Genomic DNA, 17,869 nt, shown 5'->3' on the forward strand with positions numbered 1-17,869 from the left:
TTTAAGGAGAGTGCAGCGCACATCGACCATCAGGGAAATGCTGGATGGCACGCACTGCAATGCTTCTCCAGGCATCAGAACCTCATCTTTAGCAGCCCAACTGTCTGCTCGACTATGGCCATGGTGGTTCTGTGGCTGTCATTATAGCTCCTCTCTACGCCTTTCTAGGGGCCCCCACTGCCATCATGAGCCATCTCTTCAAAGGGTAACCCTTGTCATCCAGAAACCAACCATCCAGACATCAGGTCCATTGAACATGTCTGGCACCTGGGAGTTCCAGAGAATGTATGAGTCATGGCTGCTGCCCTGGTACCTTGCTCACACCTGCATAATTCATTGATTGTGGTCACAGACCACCCAGACATTTAGCCCTTCCTGTTAATAAATGCACAAGGCCGGCCTTCTGGAGCCTTTATGGTGATGTGAGTGCAGTCTATTGCTCCCTGCACCCTGGGGAAACTTGCAATCACTGCAAAGCCTCTGGCTCTTTCCAGTTGATTGTGGTAGTCCATTGAAAATACTATATATTGACCTGCTCTTCAGAACAATACATCTGTAAAGACCTTAATGCAGTAGCATGCAACAGGCTACGTTATGTCACTGAGGTCTCCATAGGCTGCCTGAACGGATCCAATGGCCAAGAAATTCAGTGCAACCTTACAGCTGCTGGCATTGGGTGACCACCAAAGCAGTTGAAAGCTGTCTACCCTGCCAGCATCTCTCAAAGAGTGCTCACTGTGGTTCTGGAGAGCCTGAGTCTCCTCCAGCAATGTGTCTCTAACATCTGACGGTAGTGCATTCTAGCCAATATCGATTGGCAGTGTAAGTCCTTCTGTGCCTCCATTGCTACAGCACTTTGCCTACATTAGCTTCTCGCTCTGCCGAGATCTGCCACCCTTATGCACCAGCAGTGCACCCTGAACCTCTCTGTCTGTCCTCCTTCCTCTCCCTTTCAATCTCCTCCTCCTCCTCCTCCTCTCCTCTTCACGGGAGGATGAGTTTCCCATGGAGACCACTATACCCATGTTTTTACTACCGAGAAGGCTTAAGTACAGTTGAGGGTCTAAATTCACCTTTCTGCAGAAAAATTGACACCTCAAAACAGCAAATATATAGCCTGGAAACACAGCTTTCAATATTAAATACAGGCAGCACTCACAACAAACTGAACTGCTGAGTTCAGTCCAAAGTCCCAAGTGGTGACTTTTAACCTGCCTTTACAATCTTTCTTTGAAAAAAAATGAGATCCCCACCTGGTATGGTTTGCACTCTCTAAGCATTTTATTGCTTCCGGAACATATTATTCCAGTCAATTGTGACACTAACAAGCTTAACTAAGCAATTTAATTAAATTTACATACAGGGTGTGGGCTCCTGATTTCTAGGCTCACCCACCTACAGTATTATCGCTTCGGATGTGATGGCTTCAGGAACACAATCCAAAATCTTTGCGCATGAAAACACATTGACGCGGGTGCGGTACAGGCCCATTTTCATCATGCATTATTCTTCCAAGTATATTATCGATTCAGGATATAAGCACATGTGAAAATCTATGTTGAACCAGAAAGTATCCTCCTGTCCATGTCCTATAATGTTATTGTTAAGTGCTTGTAACAGAATATATACAATCATGCTATAGAGCAGACATAGATCAGGCTGTCCATCTTCTACAAGCAGGACCAATGTTTTTAATGAATAAATTGCTAACTTTGATCATTCGAGGGATTCAAGTTGTAGCCCTTGCAGCAATTTTAGAAGTATTTTGTCAAAGAATCTGGGAGAGGGGGCAACACAGAGGGCATTGATTTGACAGTTTATTAGATGAAGATGGTTAGGGTTATCTCCTTCACAATCATTTTATTTGCACTGAAGTGCTTAAGGCTATCGGCCTACAAATCACTTGTGCAGCAAACATATCACTGTAGATATGATCTCTGCTATTAAAAGCATCACCAAATATAAAGTGTCCTTCAAATCGTAGAAGTTGGGAGAATGAACACACCCCCTATTAATACACATATAATTTGAGTGTCTGTGCAATTCTTCAAGCAAAATAATAAGTTTCAACAGAACCTTATTTTCATAATCTATATCAGCCCGATGAGGTGAACTGAGACATGGTCATTTGGTGATTTCTGGGAAGGTTAATCCATCTACATACAATACAGTACTTTGCCACGAAACAGTGTCATCTATTCTGTCCTACACTCAGACGATAAATAAAGACAAGCCCTGAGATCAATGTTTGTGTATTCCCACAGGATTCTCACACATTTGGTGGAATTTCTTTGCAGGCAGCTGTGCACTAAGCATTGAATTTCAATTTGTTCTTTCCTCGAGTCAATTTATGAGCACGTTCCCCCGCTCCTTCAGCACTCCCGTCCTCCTTCAATAGACCAAATGTCTTTCATGGTAATCTCCCATACTATACATGATATGTGACATGACACATGTTTATAGAGTAGGCTAGCTGGTTAGCTATCCTCCTCCGCTTTGGGAATTGTGCCTATAAAATAGGATATTGGGATTATTTGCAGCACAGTTAATCACTGTATTTTCTTCCACTGTCACAAAAGATTTCTTCCTGTATTATTTAACTGATGACTAAAAAAATCAAAGGTTTATATAAAGGGAGAGACATTTAAATAATAAAATAAAATATTCATCTGTTTAGGACTTAAGTAAAAAAAAACTAAATGGGAGATAATCGTTATCTAACTAAAAATCTTAGGACTGAAGTTACATAGTATTTCCGCCATTTAACATTTTGATGTGTTAATTTTCATCTTACCCACTGACACCCCACTGCATTTCTACAATTTAATATTTTAGCTTGCTGTTCTGAGTAGAAGAGAGGGACACTGGCTGAAAACTGCCAGTGCCCTTCAAATATATTGATTGAGCTCCAGTGGTAATTCATTGTGGTTTTCCCTCTAGCTAAAGCTTTGAGAAAAAGGTGTCAGGAGCAGAAGATGCCAAAAAAGCTGTGTTTTTAATTATTTCTTTTTTTTTCCTTCCTGACTCCACAAGGATAGTTTAAACCTCCCTTCCCCCAACAACCAGGTCCTCTTAAACTCTTCCCATCCACTTACTTGAGTGTAAGGTCAATTCCTTCAGTTCCCTTCAGTTCCAGTTTCCTGCTGCTGGGGATTCAGTTCCTGTCTACCTGGCCTTTTCCACCACTTTTGGGTGGCCGGTTTATGGGGCCTATGCAGTTGAGGCACAGTACTTCAAATCTAACAGGCCTCATATGTTATTGAGGGCAGAATGGGTGCCCCCCCCTTCTTGACCCTTGACCCTGTGACATGACATCTGGCCCAAGTTACAATCGGGATTCTCTTATCAAAATACACTTCCTGTCTAAAATACCCTACTTTCTGTTCCCATGTCACCTCTTTTAAATTATATATTAAGTTCAAGTTTCAAAATGTTGCAGATAAATAAAGATATTAAAAACAAACTAAATTTGAGGAATTTGGATGGTAAATGTATCATAAGAATAAAAAAGTATTACAAAAAGTACAAGGAAATTATTGCCTTGGGGGAGGCTGAAAGTTAGCAATTGTGCTTCAGTGAATTGTCCCATGATTGTCAGAAGTGTCTTAGGCTAGGATTGTTGGATGGGTTTCCCTCACCCGCCATCCAAAGGAGTGACAGGGAACACGGCCCTGCCAATCACAGCAGCCCTACAGCCATTTAATGCTCCAAGGAACATTGGTTGGAGGTGGGATTTCCACCCCCCCTCCCTCCCCCCAACTTGGGAGGAAGTCCCACCTCAGAGAGCTGCCGGCCTATCTGATTATTTTTAATCTGAGTATTTTTATCACAAAGTTTGTGAAACTGAACTTCAAAACTAGAATGAACAATACTACTGCAAAACATAAGACATCATGTAAAATATTGAATCACTTGTGCATTCTGCCACATTCTTCCCATGCACTATCAAGACTGAATGCATAGCCTCATACAGCATATTTATGTATGATCTCATCTATTTCTCTCTCTCCAAAAGACTGAGCCAGATTATTTCAAGATCTATAATAATCAGTTCAACCTGCCTGCATTTCAAAAAGCAAGAGTGTTAGGTCATTGAGGATTGCTTCATTTCTTTATGTATTGCACTAAATGTCAAATCTGCAATATTACAATATGGATAACATCTATAGAATTAAAATTCCTTCGTTCAGTCTGGAAAAAAGTGACGTAATGCTATTAAAATAGTGAAATTGTACCTTTATGGGGTCGAGAAAATCAATTTGAGAACTACACTATCCATAAATCCTTGTTTTCAACTATATTGAAAGGCGTCGTGGGAATTACATAAGATATTTGGATTTGAGCTTCAGCTCCCTATTTCCCCTGTGGTTCAATTGGAACATTAAAGGAAACATGTTATGCATTTAAGACATGGAATGATGGAATCTTTCATATCTTGTGCCACAGTTTCACCAGTGACAAGCTCTCATTATCAATTAAAGGGCAAACATAAAATACCAAAAGTAATTAAGTCCTTATACCACATTTCATTCTGTCATGTGTAGGACATGCACTAACGCCATCTGTATTAGAGAAATAATACAGATATCTGGTAAGAATTATAAAGACCACTAAGATATTAATATGATACCATGAGACACAAATGTGGAACTTAAGCAATTTCCAATTATCTTCTGAATACTGCTTCATGTGTCTCCAGCATTAGACCACTACTCGTATACCCAACAATGTAGTTAGCCAAAAGGGCTGACTTTCCTCTTCTTTGTGCCTATGGAAAATTCATTTCCCAGCCACAGCCAAGGAGACATGAGAGTGAGGATGCAGTGCACCAAGTCTCCACAATCATTACCCCGCGATTTCCAGTTTCCTTTGTGTTACACATGAAGCAGGTGGTGGGGAGGCACCTTTTACAAGAGGGAGGAGAGGTGATTGGACACCTGAGGGTTCAGAGGCTGAGAAGGGGAAGCCAAAGGTTTCAGGTGGGTGGTGGTGGTTTCAGGGACCAGAGGGCTCGGGAGAGGGGGTTGTTTGGAGGCCTTAGGGGAAGGGGTTGGAAGTTGGAGGCCTGGGAGGAGAGCGGGAGATCATAGGTTAGAAGCCTCAGGAGGGGTGATTAAAGTTCTTGCAGGGGGATCGTGGTCCTTGAGTGGTAGGTCAAAGGCCTCAGGGAGGGGTTGGAAAGAAAGTTTGGTGACCTCAAGGTCTGGGTGGGATGGTTGGAAGCTTTGTTGGGAGAGGTTAGAGGCCTTGGGAGTATCAAAGCTTGGAGTTCTTGAGGGGATTGAAGGCCTCAGGGGAGGGGAGGTAATTGGTGTTCAGATGCCTAGGCAAAGGGGTAGGAGGCTTTGAAGGGGTGGGTTAGAGGCCTCAGGTGGGGATTGGAGGCCCCAGGGATGCAAGGGTTGTGGACCTTGAGGGCAGGGGGGGAACTGAAAGTTGAAGTCCTTGAGAGAGTGGTCGGCGGCCTATTAGGGAGGTCAAAGGTCTCGTAGAGAGACATTGGAGGGAGATGATTGGTCAGAAGACTCAGGGTAGGGTGGCATTGGAGACCTTTTGGGGAGGGAATTGGAGGCCTTGGGAGTAGGTCAGAGGCCTCGTGTAAGGACGGGAGAATCGGTGAAATCATAAGGGTTCGGGAGGTGTCCAGCTGTGGAGCATTGGTAAGGCAGGTACACTGGATTTGACTTGGAACTATATTGCCATTCCTTCACTATCACTTCCTTGAGCTCTCTTCCTAAAAGCACGGTAGTGTACCTACACCAGATAGATTGCAGCAGTTCAAGAAGATGGCTCACCACCATCTACTCGAGGGCAATTAGAGTTGGATAAGAAATGCTGGCCTTGCTGGTGAAGTTCACTACCCATGGAAGAACATAGAAAAGGTAAGTGAAAGGCACTTAGCTCCTGGATCTAATAGTCCTCGCCTTTTATTCTTCACAGGGTCTGGATTTAAAATGGTGGTTAAATATGATGCATCCAGCCTCGTTGAATTATTTAAATTGCTACCTCACCTTCTGATGGGCTGGCTGCCCAGTCCTCCAACACTCCCAAATGTACCACTTCCATTAATACAGTAAGTGGGCTATTTGGGTTCGGGATTCAGATTATTAAGGTTTACTCCCCCAACCCAATCCAAATTCGCCCACTTTTCGGATTTAAGTTACCCCGTTGTGTGTCACTCAACTACCACTTCTTAATTTGTCTCATCTTCTTTCCTGCTCTTTTCAAACTTTGTGGCTTTCAGCACTAACTGACCATGGTCCTTTACCTCTTATCCAAATATCTTGTACTAGATTTTATCACAATTCTTTATACATATAAAACAGGGTTAGGAGGTAACTAAGTGTGATTCATGCTCATGTGATGGAAAATCAATTTAAGGCTTATATTTGATTAAAATAGAGAATAACTAACCCAAGATAGTTGAAAATCCAGTCCCTCAAACAATGTAAAATACTATACTTCACATGCAACTTGGGTAGCTCGTGTATCACTACATAAAGGGAGGTAACTGATGTTACAATTAAGAGGTTTGTAGGGTTGTTATGTTTTGGAACAGTGTCTTTAAATTTAGGGTCAAATGAAGGAGGTCATGTGACCTGTTCTGTAGTCTGCCTGGAAATATGCCTGGGTGATTTGATTGCTGGAGATCAAATGAAGGCTTAGGTTGTTTTACTAAGAAGAAGGTGTGGGGTATTTACACTTGGACATAATGGCAGAAACCTGGCTGTAGAGACTCTGAGTTTCCCAAAGTCCCAGAAAGGTGTTGAAAGTATTGAGTTGTAAACAGTTGCACTGTAAACTGATCATTCACTGCTAAAATGAAAAAAAACAGTTGAGGTCAAGAATAGCTAATCAGCATTTCTACCTGGATTAAAGGCTAATTTGTTTCAGGTTGGCACAGGGATGAGTGTTGAGGAAGCTATTTTTGGGGTCAGTTTACAGTTTCCCTACAAATCAGTGGTAATCACAAACAGGCAGCAGTCTGGTGCAGCCACAAGAGAAAAGAAATTGGCTTTGTAAACTACCATAGCTGGGTGCAGGAGATAGTCTATTTTTGAAGACACACATCCCACAACCATCTAAGGGCTCTGAGAGATTCACCCTGGCGTGGCCAGAGGGGAAGGATCATTGGGACAGGCTTTACTGCTGGTAGTGGATGTCATGAAGCTATTAATGTATACAATGTTATTGGAAATTATTTTTGTTAAATAGAGGTTTAGTCTGTAGGTGTGTCTGTGTGTCTTAATTGGATTAAAGCCAGCTAGTCTGGGTGCTTTGATGCATAATAGTTTTGAGATGTAAACAGAGTAGACGTACATTTGTATTTTGTTGAATAAAGCATTCAAGAGTGAGAGTGAAATCTTGCACCTAGCTAGGAGAGACCAAGCAATGTTTATATTACTAGTAAAAGTAGTGCCATAAAAGGAGTTCAAAGGACCTGGGGATACAATGAGAATTTACATTCAAAGGATCATGCTGGGCATAACAGAAGGCAGTTTTGTGAGTGCAAGGCAGAGGCATGTAACATCCAAGCAGCTGTAAGCCTACAAATATCTACAAAGGAACCAAATTGAAAGGAACCTCATTTTGAATTTGTAAGGTGAAAATGTTTTGCCTGGTGTCTGCTTAAAGTCTATGGGTTGTTGCCTTAGTGGAGATTAATTTGGGAATTTGTTAAAAAGTTATGATAGGTGTAATTTGTAGCCATGTGTATATGTTTAATTTGTTGTAAATTAATAAATATCTCATGTAGTTTGATATAAAAACGTCTCAAGAACTGGTGGTCTTATTCCTGAATTTAGAACTGTAATTCAAAACATACCAATTGAAAATATAGGTTATGCCAGTTGTTTAAAGTTTCCCTCAGGGGTTTTAAGTAACTCAGCCTTTAAAAGCTACATAACAGTGGATTTACAAACTCTCCAAAAACTAAGGGTAGCACGTGGGGGTGGTGGCTCAAGGTTACTGCTTGGTGGAACAGGGAAATGTGATCCCAGTGGAAGCTGGGAGTGACTTTGGCCTGTTTACCATAAGGACTGTAATTATGTGGAGAGTGCAATGTGTAGTAAGTATAAAGGGGGAATATTTCTTAGTTTAAAGTATAAGTTGCCTAAAAAAGAAAACAGTGTTTAGTCAGGTGTTTATTTAGTCATTTGTTACAGTAAATGTTTTAAAACATGAAATCTTGTTGTGTCTACCTTCAGCTGTTAATTGGAAGTTTGAATATTTTTGTTAAAGTTATTAGTCTCTACAGGGATTGTAAAACTGAAGCCTTGTTTGTCAGAGGAAGCAGCAACAGAATTTTCCATAGGAGGTAGAGGAAACCAGGAAACAATTGGAGGGTGACTTAGGGTAGAGTGGTCACAGATTTTCACAAAGTGCATGAGCAGGTGGGTACCTGCTGGCCCAGATGGTGGATTTTCATGTCGTAGCATCCCAAACCTGCCGCATTACTTCTGCATTCCCAGGAAACAGACCATTTCGACGGCGGGCAGGCTCCAATTTGCCTGCCATGCCGTCACCTTAATGCTTCATCACACTAGACACTACATTTAAAGTACAGCTGTGTTCAGCGCTTCCAGCCCAGGGCTGCTGCAAACAAGATATGGCCCCAAAAGGCAAGAAGACTACAGCCCTCGAATGCTTTTTGGGTGCAGTGGAGGCCTGCCATGATGTCCTCTACACCCACCCTGTCAACAGGAGGGGCAACTACATTACCATTCTGGCTTGGCAGGCGGTGGCAGCTGTAGTCAGTGCCAATGCTGCACAGAAGAGGTTGGCCATCCAAGGCAAATAGAGGATGAATGATCTCATCCATGCAGCCAGGGTATGGCAACCATCACATCACTCAAAACTCACACACGCAAGCACATCACACATTCACTGACATTTCATTCACTGCTCAAGGGACATCACCACCCATTCTCACACACATATCCTCACATCTCCATCTGGCCTTGTCTCCTCTGGAGACTGCCTCCTCAGCCCTCACCATCTTGAGGCTACTTGTACAGATCAATAGGTGCCCCTACACACACCCTGGGAGACCCTCCTTCCCCAGCCCAACTCTCATCCTGCAGCCTCTTCCCTTGCCTGAAGCCACTTCTCCCGCTTCCCCAAGCAAGACCTTTCCCTGTAGCCATTGAAAAGCCACCCACATCTAGCTGATCTGGTAGATAGAGACCTATCAGTGAACCCCGCTAAAAGTGATGTGGTGCTATCTCCGAAGCCTGGCGCTGATGACTGTGAGTGCTAACCAAAGCTAAGTAGGCAAACAAACCTTGAAGTCCCAAGTGAATTGCAGCCCGCCAAGTGCATATTGTGAAGCACCTTGGAGTATTTTCCTGCCAACATGGACAGACAATCCAGCTGGGTGGGGTGGGGGGAATAAGTCCAGCAGGCTGGCCTCATAATGATGTGCTGATGTATTACAATGAGGTTCCAGATGCCCGATGGTGGGAAATGTGGCCCGCCATTGGCAGGCGGAGTGGACGATTGTAAACTGGTTTCATTCCATCGTGAAACCAGTTGCGCCATATTGTCCACTTATACCACCAAATATGCCCAACACCAGCAGGCACGGAAAATCCCAATTTTATCAGATACCAGGATTCTTAAAAGTCCAGGCTGTCATTGATGGTACTTACATAGCCCTATGTGACAGTGTACACAGGGGTATTCCATACATGAACCTCAGAGGTTTTTACTTCACCAGTGATCGGCTGGTGAATGTCGGATTCCCCGGTAGCAGTTGTTATGACACAGCAATTGGTAAAGACTGAGCTGTTTAAATCCCAGAGGGAAAGTTGAACAACTGTCACAATCTAAATTTTCAATTGGTACGTTTGAGACGCAGCTCTGAATTCAGTAATACAACCACCAAGCCTCAAGAGGTTTTCTACATTAAACTAACTAAAATATTTATTAATTTAACAAGAAATTAAACACATACACATGTCCACAAATGACTACCAAAATAACTTTTAAACAAATCCTCAAATTAGTCACTCTCGGGTAAATCTTCACCAAGGCAACAATAAACCATGGGCCAGAATTTTCTTGTCGGTGTGCAGGGGCGATGTCACTGATGCATAAAATGACGCGCAGTGACATTGGGCAAGCCTCCCAATGTCACCGCGTGCCATCGCAATATTTCAGTGGGCGGGTGCGCGATGGTCTCCGATGCTCACCCGCCATTAATTAATGAGCCACTTAAGGCCCTTGAGGCACCAATTCACAGGGATTTTTTGGAGCTCGTGCGATCTTCAGGTCATCACACGGGCGCAACCGGCAGGTGGGTGTCCACATTTGTATAAACCCCATCCATGGGTGGGATAAGAGGGGTGAGTATGGTTGCAAGTGTTATTTGTCAGGGAATTAATGCTTAAAGTTACTTGATACTTGCCTGTGTGAGCAGGAATACTTCAAAACTCATACTAGCTGCTTGGACAGGAGTAACAGCCTTCAGGTCAGGACTGAGTAAACATCATTTTTGGGGCCTTGCTGGTTTCAGGAAGCCATCCCTTAGCCTGGGAATGAGAGCTGTGCTCTCCACTGGAGGTACCTCCTCTGAGGAGGAAAGGAGGGCCAGAAAGGGGAGGAGGTCAGGAGTCCACATTCAGCCTCCAGGGGAGCCACCTTTGGGAGGAGAGGCGCTGGCACAAGTGGCGCAGGGCCAATAGGTAGTCCAAGGTGGAAGGGGCCACAGAAGACACCACTATCCTGCTGCCAGGGTTTACAGGCGACGAAGCAGCTTCCTCAATATGTCTGAGGTGCAGTGCCGAAGGAGGCTCTGTCTCTCAATGGAGACAGTGACCTCCATCTGTCAGATGATAGGTCCTGAGATCTGCACCAACTGTGTGAGTGGTCACCGCATGCCAGTGGCGTAGAAGGTCATGGCTGCCCTTAACATCTCTGCCTCTGGCTCTTTTCAGGGGTCGGTGGGTGAACTTTGCGGAGTCTTCCAATCAGCTTACCACACTTGTATCAAGCAGGTGACAAAAGCTCCGTTCAGGCATGCATTGACTTTCATCCACTACCACTGGGACCAAGCCAGACAAACAGAATGATCCAGAGGCTTTGCAGCGATTGCTGGCTTCCCCCGCATCCAGGGTGCAATAGACTGTAAACATCAACATGCCAGCAGGTGAGCCCGGTGCCTTCATCAACAGGAGGGGCTTCCACTCCATGAACGTGCAGAAAGTGTGTGATCAAAGGATGCTGATTCTGCAAGTCCGTGCAAGGTACCCAGACAGCTCCCATGCTGCTTACATCCTCAGAAACTCCCAGGTGCTGGGGCTCTTCAGTGCTCCAGCCCAGCTGGATGGGCGGCTGCTGGGTGACAAGGGCTATCCCCTCAGAAGGTGGCTCATGACACCTCTCCGCCATCCAAGAACAGAAGCTGAGCAGTGGTACAATAAGAGCCACATCTCCACAAGGGCTCTGGGAGAGAGAACCATCGGTCTTCTCAAGATGCGTTTCTGATGCCTGGACCGTTCAGGGGACGCACTCCAATACCCCCCAGATCGTGTGTCGCTGCATGCTGCACTCTCCACAATCTGGCGCTGGAAAGGGGGAATGCAACGGAGGAAGAAGATGTAGACATAGTTGCTCCAGATTCACACGATGAGTTCAGTAGTGAGTCTGAGGACGAGCACGCACAGGAGAACACTGAGGGGGTTGACGCTGACCCGGGCATACTCCAGGGAGGCAGGGATACCCGGGAGGCTTTAATCCAAAGAACCTTCAGTTAGCCCACCACAGATGGACCTTCAACACACGCCAGGGCTGTTGGCTCCATACTCGATACCAGAGTGCTAAATCTGCCTGGATAGGAACATTAACTAAGGGCCTTGTCAATAAAGCTCAATGTCAAACAATTCACTCATAACATCAGGGGTTCCTGTCCATCTGCAGAAGCAAGGAATCACTCTGAGCCATGGTTACATATCAAAATTTAATGATTTAACAAAATGAAGCACAAAAAAAATGCAGAGGCGTTATGCATCACACCACGTGGTCATCAACTAATAGTGGGGCAACATAAAACCACCAGTGAGAAGCCCATGGTGTGTCTAAGGTGCCTTCAGTTTACGCTTCCGGGTGCTACGTCTAGGTATTCCCCCCCTCGCTGGCACTGGCATCTGAGACAGCCTGCTCACTCTGATGTCCTGTTGGCCTGGATGATCTTGGCGGGCGTCCTCTGGCCCGTCGAGCCTTTGATGGCCCCGCCTGGGAGGCAGTGGCCACTTCCACAGCTGGCATCTCCCCAGTTGCCACATCCTCATCAGATCCCACGATTACTGGCAGAGGAGCGGAGGAGCTGCTACACTCATCTGGAGCGCCCAGAGAGGAGCCCGCAGAGACGACAAGCAGCTCCTGCACCGAAGTGAGATCACTTCGGACCTCCCTGCTCACCATTGATGAAAGGGGACCAAGCTAGGATACTTGGTGCCCAAATCATTTCCCACACTGGCACTGACCAGTTGAGGTCAATGCCTCTGTGAGGGCTTGCAGGTCCAAGCACAACCCTAGGAGGCCCTGATTGACTTCCTGGAGGAGCCTCTCCATGAAAGTCACCACTCTCTCCATGGAGGAAGCATGGTGCTTGGCCTTGAGGCTCATTGCATCGGTGACCGTCAGTGAGGACTCCTTCAGCATGGGCACCATGCCACGCATAGCCTCATGTATCTCCGTCAGCCTCCCACAGACCTTGCTGCCAGCGTTTGCTGCCTCATGGACAACTCCAGAAGCATATCATCAGCCACTGACCGAGCATGTGCCTGGTCCCCTGCAGTCCTCCGACTGCCGGCGCCATGGGCTCTCTTTGTCTCTGCTCGCACCTCAAGCACGTGTGAAGTGCCCTCACCGCTGTACGCCGGGACATTAGCCGATGATCTAATTCCAACCAAGGTGCTAGTATCTGCACTGGTGTCTGCCTGGCAGAGAGGGTGCGACGCTGGTGAGTCAAAATGTTCAGGGCCCTCAGGTGTGAGAGGTGGCCCCTCTACTTCCTCCTCCTGGCCCTGCTCCAGCGATGCTGAACAAGGACATTTGATTAGTTAAAGTGGAGACAATGTCAATGTGCATCCCTGTCCCCCGGATCATTATGCACTCATCCTGCCATAATCACTGGTCAACTCATGTTGCAAACTTCAATCACTGAGCATTCAGCACTGCCATGGCTGCTGGAACACACATGGTGACCTCAATGCTCAGCAATCTTACCTCCCCATGGCACCACAGCCTCATTGCCACCGGTGGACCTGGGCACATGGCGCCTCTCTAGATCCATTGCCTCCTGTTCGTAGCTGGTGATAATGGCCAACTGGTCCTGGCCTCTGCCAGTCCGCATCCACTAGGTGGCATTGTGTGCAGTCTTCTCCTGAAAAGGAGAGAAGAACATTGATTAGTCCAGCCTGTACCTGGGTTCCCATCACATCCCTGCCACCCCAGCCAGAGTGGGACATTGCAGGGCTCCAGTGCTTCATCACCCCGCAGCTGCCGCACACGCTGACCATCCCTTGGCCACATGCTGCCTCCATCACATTTGGCACCACACGGTTTCACCTTGCAAAGCAAGAACACACAGGCACATGGAAAACCAAGGGCAGCAGATGGATTGGTGCCCCACCACCTGGAAGCTCCCCTCCCAGCATGTCAGCAGGCTGACTTTGATAGTTTCGCAGTTCCAGCACTGCGCCTAGGTGCAGATCCTTGAAGTTGTCCCCAAAACAGTACTGTGGGTGTCAGTCTAACACATGCAGCGGGTGCAGAACCCATCTCAGCACAACCCTCTCAGGGTGAACTAGGCATGGGCAATATCTGCTGGCCCACCCAGTGAAGGACACATGCTGTTAAGGATTCAATGCTGTAACTGAACTCAGAGTTGGGCGCGGGTGGGGTGCTGGGCAGAAAGCCTACCTGCTGTGTTAAGTGGCCTCTGTCAACATGGTATTCATCCTTCCTGAACGCAAGAGGTCGTTGAATTGCTTGTGGCACTGCACCCAGGTGCATCACACCATGGGAGCTGACCATGTCTGCCACCTCCTCCCAGGCACAATTGGTCAGGTTGGGGGGGGGCTCTGCTTCCCATCCTTTGGAGCGAGGACCTCCCATCATGCTGCCACCTCCTCCAGGAGGGCACCTAGTCACTCATCAGAAAACTGAGGGGAATACTGCCCCCTTGCCCTACCCTCCTGCCTGGCCTGTTCTCCAGCAGTGCTCTGGGGAGTCCTTCTGCTGACCATGATGAAGAGCCTTCGCAAGGCTGCCAGCATTCTGAACAGGCTGCCGGGTCGCCATTGGACCCGGCTGTCATTGCACTCCCGCTGCCGCCCGCCCGCTCCCGCTGGCCTCGGGAGCTGTGCTTCACGCTGGGCGGGCCTTAATTGGCGATCAGCTCCGCGCCCGCGAGAAAATTCTCCCCATAGACTTTAAACAGACTTCAGGCAAATCACATTCGACCTTACAAATTCAAAATGAGGCTCCTTTCACTTTGGATCCATTGCACAGTTGTAGGCTTAAGGCTGGTGAAATTGTACATGCCTCTGATCTGCACACACAAAACTCCTTTCTGTTGATACCTAGCTTTCCTTTTGAATGTAAATTTTCTATTGTATTGCTAGGTTTATTAACTTTACCTCTCCTAACAATAATCCTTTCTTTCCACCAATTTTATTAGTGATTTAAACACATTGCTTGGTGTCTCCTAGCTAGGTACAAGATTTTACCCATTCTTTTGAATGGTTCATTCAACAAATGCAAATGTACTCTTTACCTTCTAGCCTTTCGTTTATCTAATTAATACCTGAAACTGCTATACATCAAAACACCCAGACTGGTTGGCTTTCATCCAATTAAACCACACACAGACATACACATAGGCACAGACTCTACAACAAGTCCAATTTAAAAATAATTTTCAATAACATTATTCCAATAACAAAAACATTATAAACATTCATATCTCTTCATGACACAGTAATGATGCCTTCATTTTAAGAAAGGCTACCATGCCATCTTTATTTTCTAATATTAGAGAATCGAGGGTGGACCCTGGGAAAATGTTAGCACCTTAGCTCATGATTTCTTTGCAACGTCTCCAGACACCAGAAGAGCACAGATTCACTCCATGCCTCCTGTGCCAATATTGTTCATTATAGTCTCAGTTTTGGCTCAGTGGTAGCATTCTGACTTCAGATGAATGATTAAGGGTTCTAACCTCACTCCAGGCATACGACCATATAATCTAGGCTGACACTTTAGTGCAGTAATCAGTCTCTGATTAAATGTTAATCTGAGGCAACGTCTGCCTTCTTTGATAAAAACCATGACATTATTCAAATAAGAAATGAAGAGTTCTTCTGGCCAACATTTATTCCACAATTAACATCATTAAAACTGATCAGTGAGTCAGCAGTCTTATTGTATTTCAAGGACATTGCCGCAAGCAAATTCACCACCATGTTTTCCTGCATTATATTAATGGCTAATGGTATTTTGGGCATCCTTACATAGAAAATGGGAGCAGGAGTGGGCCATTTGGCCCCTCAAGCCTGCTCCGCCATTCATTATGATCATAGCTGACTCTCCATCTCAACACCATACTCTTGCTCTCTCCCCATCCCCCATGATGCTTTTAGTGTCTAGAAATCTATTTCTTTCTTAAATATGTTCAGTGACTTGACCTCCACAGTCTACTGTGGTGGAGAATTCCACAGATTCACCACACACTTTGATTGAAGACATTTCTCCTCATTTCAGTCCTAAATGGTCTACACTGTATCCTGAGACTGTGTCCCCTTGTTCTAGACACCCAGCAGCCAGAGGAAATATCATCCCTGCATTGATTCTGTTGAGCTCTGTCAGAATTTTATATGTTTCAATGAGATCCTCTCTCATTCTTCTGAATTCCAATGAATACAGGCCGGGTCAACCCAAACTCTCCTCATATGAAACCCTGCCATCCCAGGAATCAGTCTGGTGAACCTTAGCTGCACACCGTCCATGGCAAGTACATCTTTTCTTAGGTAAAGAGACCAAAACTGCATACATTTCAGTCCTAAATGGTCTACACTGTATCCTGAGACTGTGTCCCCTTGTTCTAGACATCCAGCAGCCAGAGGAAATATCATCCCTGCATTGATTCTGTTGAGCTCTGTCAAAATTTTATATGTTTCAATGAGATCCTCTCTCATTCTTCTGAATTCCAATGAATACAGGCCGGGTCAACCCAAACTCTCCTCATATGAAACCCTGCCATCCCAGGAATCAGTCTGGTGAACCTTTGCTGCACACCCTCCATGGCAAGTACATCTTTTCTTAGGTAAAGAGACCAACACTGCATATAAAACTCCAGGTGTGATCTCACCAAAGCTGCAGTACAACATCTTTGCTCCTGGACTCAAATCTCTTGCAATGAAGGCCAAAAGTCATTTGCCTTCCTAATTGCTTGCTGCACCTGCATGCTTGCTTTCAGCGACTTGTGTACAAGGACACCCAGATACCTTTGTACATCTACATGTCCCCCAACCTATCACCATTTAAATAATACTCTGCCATTCTGTTTTTTCCTACTGAAGTGGATAACCTCACACTTATCCACATTATACTGCATCTGCCATGTATTTTCCCACTCACTCAAATTGTCTAAATCACCTTGAAGCCTCTTTACATCCTCCTCACCACTCACATTCCTACCTAGTTTTATCACATCCTTTATAATACTCTAGCGTTTTCCCTACTATTGATGTTAGGACAACCAGTATATAATTCAATACTTTCACCCTCCCTCCTTTTTTAAATAGTGGGGTTACATTTGCCAAACTCCAATCTGCCAGGACTGTTCCAGAATCTATAGAATTTTGGAAGATGACAAGCAACGCATCCACTATTTCCAAGACCACCTCCTTTAGTACCCTGGGATGTAGATTATCGAGCGCTAGGGATTCATCGGCTCTCAGTCCCATTAATTTCTCCAGCACTTTTTTTTCTAATACGGATTTCCTTCAATTCCTGCTTCTCACTAGGCCCTTGGTTCCCTAGTATTCCTGGGAAGTTATTTGTGTGTTCCTCCATGAAGACAGAGCTAAAGTATTAGTTTAATTTTGTTTTATTCGTTCACAGGATGTGGGCTTCGCTAGCTGGACCAGCATTTGTTGCCCATCTCTAGTTACCCTTGAGAAGGTGGTGGTGAGCTGCCTTCTTGAAGCGTGGCAGTCCCTGTGGTGTAGGTACACCAACAGTGCTGTTAGAAAGGGAGTTCCAGGATTTTGATGCAGCGACAGTAAAGGAATGGTGATACATTTCCAAGTCAGGATGGTGAGTGACGTGGAGGGGAACTTCCAGGTGGTGGTGTTCCCATCTATCTGCTGCCCTTGTCCTTCTAGGTTGTAGTGGTCATGGGTTTGGAAGGTGTTGTCTAAGGAGCCTTGGTGAATTCCTGCAGTGCATCTTCGGGATGATACACACTGCTGCTACTATGAGACGGTGGTGGAGGGAATAGGTGTTGAGGGTGGTGGTTGGGGTGCCAATCAAGCAGGCTGATTTGTTCTGTATGGTGAAAAGCTTCTTGAGTGTTGTTGGAGCTGCACTCATCCAGACAAGTATGGAGTATTCCATCTCACTTCTGACTTGTACCTTGTCGATGGTGGATTGACTTTGGGGAGTCAGGAGGCAAGTTACTCGTCACACGATTCCTAGCTTCTGACCTGCTTTTGTAGCCATAGTATTTATATGGCTAGTCCAGTTCAGTTTCTGGTAACGGTAACCCCCATGATGTTGATAGTGGGGGACTCAGTGATGGTAGTGTCATTGAACATCAAGGAGCGATGGTTGGCTTCTCTTTTGTTGGAGATGGTCATTG

Source organism: Carcharodon carcharias, chromosome 11, assembly GCF_017639515.1.
Source record: "Carcharodon carcharias isolate sCarCar2 chromosome 11, sCarCar2.pri, whole genome shotgun sequence".
Taxonomy (NCBI): domain Eukaryota; kingdom Metazoa; phylum Chordata; class Chondrichthyes; order Lamniformes; family Lamnidae; genus Carcharodon; species Carcharodon carcharias.